Source organism: Meles meles, chromosome 20, assembly GCF_922984935.1.
Source record: "Meles meles chromosome 20, mMelMel3.1 paternal haplotype, whole genome shotgun sequence".
NCBI lineage: Eukaryota > Metazoa > Chordata > Mammalia > Carnivora > Mustelidae > Meles > Meles meles.
Window position 1 is genome coordinate 43,382,731 of NC_060085.1, and position 12,644 is coordinate 43,395,374.

At 37.7% G+C, this 12,644-nt stretch overlaps 1 protein-coding gene across 10 annotated transcripts in view; it reads left to right on the forward strand.

The window, feature by feature from the left end:
* The window catches only part of CHL1 (cell adhesion molecule L1 like), a 216,662-nt gene that overhangs the window by 37,849 nt on the left and 166,169 nt on the right, over nucleotides 1–12,644 (forward strand). Inside the window, exon 2 of one of the 10 annotated variants that reach the window (XM_045991782.1) lies at nucleotides 6,600–6,693. The exons of the other annotated variants lie outside the window; for them this stretch is intronic. The gene's annotated coding sequence lies outside the window, so the exon portion shown is untranslated. The remainder of the gene's footprint in view (nucleotides 1–6,599; nucleotides 6,694–12,644) is intronic. 10 annotated transcript variants of the gene reach the window in all.

Consider the following 12,644-nt stretch of genomic DNA (forward strand, 5'->3'; position numbering starts at 1 on the left):
AGTTTTAAAAAGGAAGATGCAGAAGTTCGTGGTGGCTGTGACCTACTTAAGGGTACAGCTAGCGAGTACCAGAGTGGGTGTCTGTGTTCCCCATCATAGAACTTTATAACATATCTAGGATTTTCTAAGCTGCTTTGCTTCTTTCTCTGCACAAAGACCTCCTCTGAAAAGAACCAAGGAGCACTTTAAATTCTTCCCTAAAGTAAGGGCTGAACTTGACATCTTAGACAAAATCAATTCTGTTGCTTCTTTTCTCCCCTTTTTCTTTGCTTCCTAATGAATAAGACATTCAGTATCTTTGCAACCTTGAGTTTATCAGAAAATACAAAGATATGAGCTGGAGTTATCCTGATACCTAATTTGAACTTGTCATTTCCTTCTAAAAACCCACAATGGTCTTCTGTTCCAAGATGAAGTTCTCTAAGCAAGACATTCAGAGTTCTTCACACCTTTCTCGCAATCCAACCTTTTAGCCTCAAAGTCTCTTTTATCGACTCTTTGCCCTCATCTTCAGCCTCTCAAACTTCATGGGTCTTGTTGACTATGCCCTGATTTTCTAGGCTTCTTAGTTTCCTCTCGGGCTATCCTACACAATCACCATCCCTACCCCAATGCCATTGTTTTCTTTATAGCTTTATAAACTGAGCCATTTACTTACCTAGCTCAAATAACTATGCAGGTTTGGAGGAAAAAAATAAGGATTTTGATTTCCTCTCTTGTTTATTTTGATAAAAAAAATTCATGATCATTAAAAATTATTAAATTAGATCATCTTCAGTCTCTCCTTGTCTCTTCCAGTGTTACTTCCCATGAAGCTATAGAATCGTACTTTTTTTTTAATTGGCAAAATTGAGCTCATACGTCTTATAAAATTTTATAGTACTTTATTTCATCTAATTTTATAACATAAATTTCTCTCAGCTTTTATTATTCTTTGCAAACACAAGTTTTTAAAACTACAAAGTTATCTAATACAGTCTTTTCTAGGTACTTATTATTTCTCTATTACTGAGCATTTAGGTTGTTACCAGATTTTATTGTTATAAATTATAGTGACTAAACATGATTTTACATTAATGTTTGAGCATACATCAGTGCGTTTAAACTCAGGCTAGTTTTCTACTTGTGTGAAGACTGGCTTAAGCAGAACATAAAATGGTATGTTAGATCATTCAATCAGGTACAATGTTTGTAATCTTATGTAGAGATATACAGTGTATGACTTTTCATATTTATATGCATATAAATGTGTGTATGTATAGCACTATTTGAATATTGATAAATTAACTGGGGAAGGAAATGCACTTAGTAGGTTTTACCTTTGACAGATGATTTGTATTATATATATGCATATGTGTATGTGTGTATATTTACATAGACAAGTATACACAGATACATATGTGTGTATATATGTGAATACATTAGCTCTTTGTAGTTTACCAGATCTCTACAGTTGGGCCTTTTTTTTTTTTTTTAAGATTATTTATTTATTTATTTAACAGAGAGAGAGATCACAAATGGGCAGAGAGGCAGGCAGAGAGAGAGGGAAGCAGGCTCCCGCTGAGCAGAGAGCCCAATGTGGGTCTCGATCCCAGGACCCTGGGATCATGACCTGAGCCAAAGGCAGGGGCATTAACCCACTGAGCCACCCAGGTACCCCATAGTAAAGCTTTACTCATAGTAAAGCACCCCAGAAAGCAAAAAAATGCTAAGAACCTAACCCACAAGTTATCCCTCTTAACCAATTGCCATCTCCTTCAAAGCCTTTCTCATATGACATCGTAAGTAAAAAAAAAAAAAAATTGAGTTTCTCATGGGTGGAATAGTAAAACCACTTGAAAATCATTTGTCTCCTAAGGTTCCCTGTGGTGTGAGACCACTGCATTATTGTTATTGTAGCTATCGATACTAAAATACAGACAGTACTGAAAAATATTAGGACTGTATACGGAGTATAGAAACTTAGCCTTCTTTTGAGGAAGAGTTAGAGAGTGTAGCCCTATGTGTGCTTTGGGGAAGAGAGGAAGGCGGGGATTCTAAGGTCCATAGGACAATGCGGCAACAACCATGGTTGAAAGCTGTTTGAGCAAATACTCTGACCAGAGCAGCAGGTGGAATGGTTCAAGAGAGAAACTGGGAATAATATCCTGGGATAGGATTTGTTTGGACAAGTTCTTATTTCAGGGACACAGGGCTCTCCATTCATGGGCGGGCCTTGACCACAGTGCCGGACACAGAGTAGTCAAGTAATAAATACTTGAATGAATGAACAAAGATGCCCTTGTACGATGCTTTCAGACAGAAAGTCCTAATAATAGCGATATTAACTTGTTTTCATACCTAAATGTGCCTCAAAGAGTTTCAGGCAGTTTTCATATGTACTTTAGTATGAGTTTTAATGACTGGGAATTCCATTCTTTAATCATGATTGAAAATATGAAAATAGGGGTACCTGGGTGGCTCAGTGGGTAAAGTCTCTGTCTTCGCCTCAGGTCACTAAATTTGCAGCCCTAAAGAGCAAGAACTGGTTTAAAAATGTTCTGATGCTGTGACAATACCTTTGGCAGTATTTAAGACTATGGCAGTTATAAAGCTGGTTTTGTAATCCTAGGCAATATGTAAATTCATTGTGCCTCATTGTCTTCTTATCTTTAACAGGAGGAACTTAAAAACAAAAAGTGTCTACCTCATAGTGCTGTAAGGATAAACTGAATTCATAAAATATAAAACAGAGCAGTGCCTGGCATACAGTAAGCCCCACATAAATGTATCCTTTTACCATGACTAAATGAGCCTGACCTTGGTATTAGCTTGTCCACTACCACCTGGTTTGATCAGGCTTTAGTCAAAAGGAGAGCTTTGCTTTTCTGATATATGAGATTATCATCCCATACGTTTTGGATCATCTACAAAAGCAAGGTGGTCCTCTGTCAGTCGTGTCGAGAATTGCAGATTTGTTATGGACATTTGTACTTCCTGGGGGAGACAATCTACAGTTGCATTAGAAAGGAATATAAGATCAGAGCTGGATCCTGTTTGAGATCAAAAAGATTATCTATTTAATTTATTCTTGACATAAAACATTGACATTTTTGCTTACTACTTTCAAAACCATTTCATGACCTGAGCCAGAGGCAGTCGCTTAACCAACTGAGCCACCCAGGCGCCCCTCAAAACCATTTCAAACACAATTTCATTTGATGCAGCACCATCGACAGAACAAAGAAAATGGAGAATGTTCCTACCTATCACACAGCAAGTGATAAATGGGATGAGCAGGTACATAGGAGGGACTCTGGCCTCTAGTCCAAGCTTTGTGGTTAGACTAGGTAATGGGGTGGAATCTTGCCTCTCCAGGGTTGATTGCAGTACTCATGGTTGGAAGACTAGAGATGGTACCATGAGGGGCCTGTGCTTTGTAGATGTGGCCTGTGACCTCAGGACCTGCTCTACTGCTGGTACTTTGCTATAACAAACTGCCATAAACTCTGATGAGAAAACTTCCTCTCTGAGAGGGATTCCTGTAGGGGATTAGTCACATTGATCCTCACCTCTCAGAATAAATTCTGCCCACAGTTGATTGCAGAGAAAATGAGGAGTTGCATAATTTTCCCAAGGTGACATAGCTAGGAAGTGGCCGAGCTCATTCATTCAAAAAAGCTTTTTTTTGATCACCCCTGGGTGCTGCACACTGGGACTGGCTCAAAACTCCAAAGTTCTGGCGTGTAATCGATAGCATTGGTCAAATCCAGGTCCTTCTAAGAGGTCAGCCATCCACAGAGAAGGGAAGGGTTCTTGAGAGGTGCATTGGTTCTCGCTGATGTTCTCAAATGGCAGTCTCAAATACTCTTAAAGTAGGGTACAAACCCTGCTCTTTTTTTTTTTAAGATTTTATTTATTGATTTGACAGGGATCACAAATAGGCAGAGAGGAAGACAGAGAGAGAGATAAGGGGAAGCAGGCTCCCCGGTGAGCAGAGAGCCCAATGTGGGGCTTGATCCCAGGACCCTGTAGAGGCTTACTCCACAGAGCCACCCAGTCGCCCCAACTCTGCTCTCTGTTAATAAACTCTGAGTTCACTTGCCAAAAATAGGTCTCAACCTTTCCGGAAGCTAGGTATTTCTTTGACATTTATGACCCGTCATGGTAATAGAATTCTATTGTATATGATTTACTCTCAATTTATTTCTGAGGGAATCTTTCCTCCTTCAAGTTATGAAAGTCCAAGGTCATAGAAAACTTAATCATATTCACCTCATCTGTATCTTTAAGATTTTATTCATTTTGATCTATTTGTTTTGTGTATTCATCTTTCCACAGTTTGGATTTCTAATCATTTAGTCTTCCCTTGTATAAACGTCGATGACCCCACCTTCTCTAATATTTTATTTGCCCTACACTTTTTAAGCTCCATTATCAGAGCAATTTTTTCCTGTAATCGCAAGCTTTTTTTTTTTTTTTTTTTTTAGGATTTCCTTATTTATTTGAGAGAGAGAAAGAGAGTGCTCAAGCACACATGAGCGGGAGAGGGGCAAAGGGAGAGGGAGAATCTCAAGCAGACTCTCCACTGAGCATGGAGCCCAATACAAGGCTCCATCCCAGGACCCTGCGATCACCACCTGTGCCAAAAGCAAGAGTTGGCTGCTTAACTGACTGAGTCACCAGGCACCGCTTTACTGTAGTCATAAACTTTTAAGGCAAAAAGAAACTAAAAAATAATTGTCAGCATTCTCATGTTTTAAATGAGGCTACTGAGACCTAAACTGATTAAGAAACTTACTGTTAATAAGCAGTGTTAATGATAGAGCTAGCAATAAAATTCACATGGTCTTCTGACTTGCCCTGAAATTTTCTTTGCAAATTTCTCTACATGATGCTTTAGCCTCCTTATGAGAGATAAATGTATGACTTCAAAAAGTATATATATTTTTTAATTTATTTAAAAACATAAAAAAAATAACTTCCATGTAGTCCTTTTCTCAAACTCAAGGTATATTACATGAATGGTGGAATAAGGAAGTCAGGCTAGTGTAGAGAAAGCCATGAGCTTCCAGTTACGTGGACAGGTTCCCATCATGACCTTGCCACTTGCTCTCATCATGACCTTGTACAGGCTCCCTAATCTATTTGAATTCAGTGCATCGTCTATAAAATTAGAGTCAGTCCTACCTAACTTAGAGGGCACTTGTGAATAACAGATAGATTATTTGGTACAACGTGCAACACAAAGTAAGTCTTCAATGAATGTTAGAAGAAAAGTCATATATGACCCTTAGTAGGGGGTCAGTATTGTTTGGGTAAACACATGCTGAAATAGTGATCAGAACTATCAGGGTCTATTTTCTTTCAGAGTAGTCCTTCAAATATATTCATAGGAACAAACTCAATATTTTTCCCCAAGTTTTTATTTAAATTCTAGTTAGTTAATATATAGTGCAAAATTTAGCATTTTCATATTGCTTGTATAAGGATTTGCTTATAAATAATTGTCCAAAGCAACTTTTGCTGTTGATTTAGTTTTCCCAATTCTTACTTTATTGTGCATCATTTTATGTTAAGCATATTGAAGAATTTCTGTTGTCTGCTCATTTTTACTGTATGACCAGCTTATATTGTAAGGAATATTATATGCATCATATGTCATTTTCTTTCTAAAAGATACTATATTCATTCAAAAGAATCAAATTGAGCATCTTGGTACACATTTTGAGCATATGGACTTCAACGATTTGAATCAAGAGCTCATTCCTGCCGGGCACATGCTTGTTGATGAGAGAATGAGAGGTGTGTTCAATCCTTATTTTTTAAGACTATTGACCCAAATATTGACTGAAAGCTGAGGTGCTCTCAGTCTGCTTAAAATCACTAAACCATCTCCAGTATTTTGAAGATTAATTGAGATTAGGTACGTTTTTAAAATAAAGTAAAATAAAAATAGAAAACATAGCCACTCTTGATTCCAAATACATACATATACTGTACACACACACACACACACACACACACAACACAAACATACAGAATAGGTATTTTCATTCAATGTACATTTATGAAGCAACCAATATTTGACACTATGACAGCCACTGTGCTTGAGTACAGGGAGGCAAAAATTAAAGAATTTACCCCCCCCCCCCCACGCCGGGCTTAAGGAACTCACAAGCTTGAAAAACATTGAAGGAATCCTTTTCTGTCTTATGAGAATAAGACCTGTAATTGCTCGCACACTTGGCTTATAGAGACTTTATCAAGGCTCCTGTGTCACCAGTTGCGCAGTATGGTTTCGCCCCATTGGCTGAGTTTCAGTGATGTCTGATCAAGGGCTCTTCCCAGCCTCCTTGACTGCCTCTGGGTGGTAACAGGGATCTGTGCTGCCTCTCTGGTTACTGCCCTTCTAGATCCCTGCCCTGAATTAAGCATTTTATACAAGCTAGTCCTTATCCTTCAAACCTATCCTGCAAGATAGATACCATTATCCCTTATTTACTCATAAGACCATTGACATTCCAAAAGGTTATGTCATTAGCCTGAAGTCACACGGGGAGGAAGGACACACTCACTTTATTTTCAGCTTCTCTGTCTCTTTTTTCTCTGTGTTACAGTGTCCCTTTGGAAAGGCACAGCGTTGGTAGGGTGGTGACTCCTCCCCAAATGGTGTTGTGACAGTCACACCCGTGACTGTCAGACTGAGTAACTGTGAGTTAGTGCTATTTTTTTTTTCTTTTTGGTATGTGTAGCTTTCATACATTCAATTATTAATTCACCCAAAATGTATTTATTAAGCTTCATTATGGCGCCAGGCAGTGACCCTGGGGTTACAGTAACAGTCGAAATGTGCCTTCATTGAACTCAAGATTCATTGTGTAAAATACAGAGTGAAAAAAAAAAATACAGAGTGAAAACTAGTAAGAATATTATGACAGCCATTTGGTCCTTAGTTAATTTTGTCTAGAATGCCTTTGCAATTTACATGTAATATGTTGTAAATTCAGTAAGTAAAGAGAATTCACCTTAGAAATATGCTAGGAAGGGACCATGTAGAAAAGTGGTATATTATCTCCAAATAATTCTTATGCAGCCAGCTTTTCCTCCAGGATTGGAAGAGACCACCACTTCTTTTGCTAAGCACCTGCTGAAGTCATGGGTTTGCTTTCAGGGGCCACATTGTGTGGAAAACACTATTTTCAAATACTGAATAACCCCGGCAGTAAGATGTCCATATTAGGAAGGCTTGCGGACCTGAGTTTACCTGATTCAGAGCTGTTGCCACAGGCATGCTGTTCACTGAGTGGGCCAGCCTCATCCACTTTCCCACTTTTTTTTTAATAATTTTTTTTAAAAAATATTTTATTTACTTGAGAGAGAAAAAGTGAGAGAGAGCGCAGGAGGGTCAGAGCGAGAAGACCCCTGCTGAGTAGGAAGCCTGGTGTGGGACTTGATCCTGGGACTCCAGGATCATGACCTGAGCTGAAGGCAGTCGCTTAACAAACTGAGCCACCCAGGTGCCCCCACACTCCCACCTTTAATGCCTTTTGCTTTTGAGGAAGTTCCATTTCTCCCCCTAGCATGCTTTCTCTTTCTTTCCGTGTTTTGATTCCTTAAGTGAGTGCAGTTTAATTTGATATATCTGCGCTGTGTATTTATATATTTTTTTCACTCATGCTTTTTTCATCGCTCAGTAAAAAAGCAAGCAACCAACAATAGCCCAAAGACCCATTTTGCTTTAATGTACTTCAATATTCTTTAGATTTTCCCATCAGTTTTTCTATTTATTCCCCCTTTTGCATTTCGTAGGTGTGTTTATTCAAATCTCTTAAGTAGAGGAAACTTAGGGATTTTGGAAAAAGAAACAAACAACTATTTGCTAAAAATAGAAAATAAGATATTGCTATCTGTCAATGATGGTGGGAGAAAGGATGAAGTCTTGTAGATTAAAGAAATTCAAAGAATTATATATCCTGCTAAATGCCATGAAAGTAAAATGAGAAGGACTTTTTCTTAGACTACTGTATGATTGTGTGTGTGTGCATACCCTTATCACTTAAGATGTTTGAGCCTATACCTCCAGTGTACGCATATCTCAATTGTCCAGACACAGAGTATACTAAATATTACTATAAGAAAACAGAAAAGGAAGCAAAAATTAGAAGTGAGATAAGATGATTTTTAAAATAGCATGTACACTCATAGATGTATATATAATTATTTTAATGTCAACATAAAGGTTTTAATATATGTTATAATTTCAAATATATATGTGTATATACACACATATATATAAAAGTGTTGCATTCTAAAGGATTGTCTGTGTACCCCATTTTAGAGATCATATACATGTAACAAAATAATGCAAGACCTAATAATAAGAGATAATCCTTTATATTCACCAACGCCCCCCCCCCCACACACACAGTGACGGGATTAGTTACAAAGAACTTATATCCATGATTAATGGGAATGCTTTCTCAACCAAAGTCGAATGAAGCAGATGAGAGCTCAGCAGGCATATGCTGTTGCTGTGAGCATACAAATAAGTCTGATCAGTAGCTACAGTCTTCATCCCTAATGCCAAACAACAGTCTTGAAAATGCTCAGTGAGAGAGTGGCTAATTCAGCACGGGCACTGATCCCTGTTGTCATGGGTGTCCCTGAGAGTGTTAAGAAGGTGGGAGCCATTGGGAAGAGCCCCCTGCAGAAGCTGTATGACATGGATGGGTTTCAGAGAGACGTCTCAGAGAGATTTAATATTGGAACTATAAACATGGCTCCCTGGCTATACAATATACCTGACGTGCGACATTCCTTATCACTGGGATAGATAGAGGACTTCTACATCACATCATTTAAGTTCAGCCTCAGTCAGTGGGGCAGGACATCAGCAGATCCCATTCGTAATCAACATGGGGAAATATTTCATTTCTTCCTTTCCCTTTTGAATGACGGCTGTAATACATAGAAGATGCTGGACACAACAAACTGATGGTGATTTTTTGTGCTCCTCTAGTAAGGTCAAACTCTTCTGTTAGCCTGTAGAACTCAATAAATGCAGGAATACTGTAGCAATGTGTGCCATGGACCTATCGACTACGAGCCATAGTAAATGTTGTTTTATGCATTGTTAGTCTTCCGTAAACAATTCTCTGTGTTACAATAATGCAAATAATAATGGTGTCAAAAGTAGGCCTAAAGGGTTTGCAATGAGGTCACTAAACCGAAGTAGACAGGGCACAGTCTGTGCAGTGTGTCACTTGGTCAACTGGACAGCAGTAGGGACTATTCTTATGCTTGCCAGGGTAGAATTTGTTTTTCAGTGTATTGGTGTGAAGTTCTGTGTGAAGGGTTACAATCTGTTTATAACTTTTTGGCAATAGTTTTGGATGAAGGCCAAAGATACTGTCAAATAATGCAAAGAAAGGGAATTGAGTTGCTTGGGTATTTTAACCATTCTTCTCTTTTGTAGAGCCAAAAATATTGTAGTTTTATAATTATCTTTAATTAGTAATTTCTATCAGAATGAGTTAGAATTACCGGATAGAATTTAGCTCTTCTGAATGATGCTCGTTAAGCTATGACAACTGGTATGCAAAGCCAGTTCTTTGACTTTTTTGACTGTCCTTATGCTCAACAGAACGGCATCTGAAAAAAGGCTTATAAGCAATCTTTTAGGGATTGAGAGCCAATCCTCAAATCATCCAGGAATTAACAGTAAAGGAATTGTGTGTATTGGCTGAAACACTTCTCTTATTCCTTTGTTGATTTTTTAAAGAGATGGGCGCCTTGGAATTAGCACACCTGGGTGAGCGATGGTCTCTTGAAGTTAAGGCTTATGTTAACTGTGTAATTCATTGAGTTCTGGTCTTGGAGAGAGCTTCCTGAGAGAGCACTCATCGTTTTAGGCTCTACTGTTGTATGTTGACACATTGGTTACAGCCTCAGACAAAAGCTAGTGGCTGTTACGAAGAACAGGTCATGGAAGAGTGCCAAGTAGAAATTCCTGTATACTGTGGCCTGTTGCAAAATACTTGAATTTGTGAGAGAAGACATGTCAGTAACTTTTTTCAATGAGAAGTGTAATTATGTGGCTGCTTTCTGCATCTCTGTCCTCTCTGGTTCATTCATTCATAGATAAGAATCTGTAGGATGTCTTTTTATAGCAACAGAACAGTGTTATTGTTCAGGCATTTGGGAATTTTTTTGGGGGGGTAGAGAGAAAGAAAAATTAAACCAATATTTTTTTAACTGAGAAAAGATAAACATGAATTTAAAAGTGTTTTTAAAAGTTTTTTTTTTTTAAGGAATATTTATTTATTTTGGAAAGAGACAGAGCATGGGTGTGTGCAAGTGGTTCGGGGCACAGGGAGGAGAGGGAGAGAGAGAATCCTCAAGCAGAGTCCCAGCTGAGCGTGGACCCCTATACAGAGCTCCATCCCAGTAACCTGAGCTCATGACCTGAGTCAAAATCAAGAGTCAGCCACTTAACTGACTGAGCTACCCAGGAGCCCCTAAAAGTGGTCTTTTTTTTTTTTTTGGATGGAAATTATCTCCATAATTTCAACTTTCAAATCTATCTCTAGGTGCTCTAAAACTGCAAACAATGACCCTGTCTTAATACTGGAGACATACCCTAGTGCAACTAAGGGGAACTTAACTTACCAGTAAGGATGTTTTTCTAATTATTTGCTTTATGCATTTTTGAATGCATTTAATTATTGCAAAGCATGATAGAAGAGTGTAGCCTGAGGGAGGGACAGAGAGTATAGACAGGTATATAACATGTGAGGATGGTGGTGGTTGTTGTTAAGGTTCATTAAAATGCTGGCTTATTTTTGAAAGGGCAAAATCCTTAACTAAAAGTTATTTTTCGGTGAGCTGACCTCTTGGCATATTTGAAGGTTGAATCCTGGTATTTACCTAAACGTCATTTTTCATAGAAAATGAATTTCACCATTGGGATCTGAGAAGGTCGGCTTCTTAGGAGGCTTGAAGTTTTAGTGAGAAAAGCTGTATTTTCATCGGTTAAACAGAGCTCACCCCTTCATGGTCCAAAGGGCTTTCGGCTTTAGTAACTGTCCCTTGGATTTGGATCATTGTGAAATCTGACCTGAATCCTCCTTTGGAGGTTTTTTGTTTTTTTGTTTTTTTGTTTTCAAATTCTTTGTGCAGTACTAGGCTGAATTGTAACTAATTTCAAAGAGTCTGGAGGAGTGAGAAAAATCCACTTTCCAGGGCCAGACAAACAGTGATGTGGTTATAGGGAAGCTATTTCAGCCCTTTTAAACCTCCATTTCTAGTTCATAAAATTGAAATAATAATAATTATAATTGCCTATAGGTACAGGTTAAGTTGGATTATTTTGGTAACACTTAGTAGCACTGTGGTTAGTCCATAATATTGTTTGGTAAATGTCAATAATTAGTATCATTATGAGTTTTTAAAGACAAGTGATTAAAGAAAAAAGGTAATTTTTTCCCAGATGACATGAATGAAAGAATGATATTCTTATTTTCTTGAGAGCACATATCATTACTAATAGACTGTATACTCCTGAAGAATTAAGATATTATCTGGTGCATGCAGAATCTTTCTATATGCTGTTTGTAACTAGGATCTTAGTAACTATGAAATAATGAAGAAACAGGTGAAAATAATGTGGAAACAGATGAAAACACCTTGACTCTGAGTCTGTGTTAGCCTGGTAACTTATTGCTGGTACTTATTGCCTGGTAACCAGGAGAAGCTTTCCAAATGAATGGAGGGCTACTCCAAGAATAAGTCTATGAGGGAACTCTATGTGTGTGTGCTTTGAATAAATATGGTCTCTTTGTCTCATGCACTGGAGTGGTTTTGTCCCTCCACTATATTTAGATCCTTCCTTTGGGTCTGGCTCCAAGAGGGCTACCCTGCACGGGGTTTCCAATTCTGTTTGATCTGCAGGTCTACTAGATGATTAAAAAGCATTTCCAATATACACTCATATTCTTGGAGAAAACCTTTCTTGAAATCGGATTAATCAGATCTTTTGATGATGATTGGTAATGAGGGGTACATTGTTGTGTTAAAACACTTCATGATCTCATCCTAAATAAATTTCTAATTCACAAGAAACCTACATAAGTCTTGTCAGAAATTAAAGGATGAAATATAATGTCTAGGGCATAATTTTTTTTAAAAAGTTGTTATCATACTACTATGAGAAATCTTAATTGTGGTTGTGTCATGATGTACTAATAATTGTGTCTTTTGACATCATGAAAATGGATGGCAACCTGCAAAACATCTGTATACTCTTAACAGTTCACTCCTTATTTTATTGAAATACATCGTTTTCTTGTGTTTTTCTTGATGTCTGGTCAAATTATTACTTAGTTCTATAAAAGCAGTTCTCTTGCCATCAGTTTTCTTTGGGGTGTTTGAGAAATTCATCTTTTGTATTTTCCAGGAAGCGTTTATAGAGTTGTAGTCCTTGGACATCTCCTCTCCCCTTCCACACACATTCAAGCATCAATTTTCTTCTGAAAATTTTTCATTTGGAGTTTTCCCCTCCCTTCCAAAGAGCCTCTCAAAAATTAAAAAAAAAAAAGTGAAATTATTTCCGGGCTCTGATTAGACTGTAATAATAAATAAATAATAATAAATATGAATTTTGT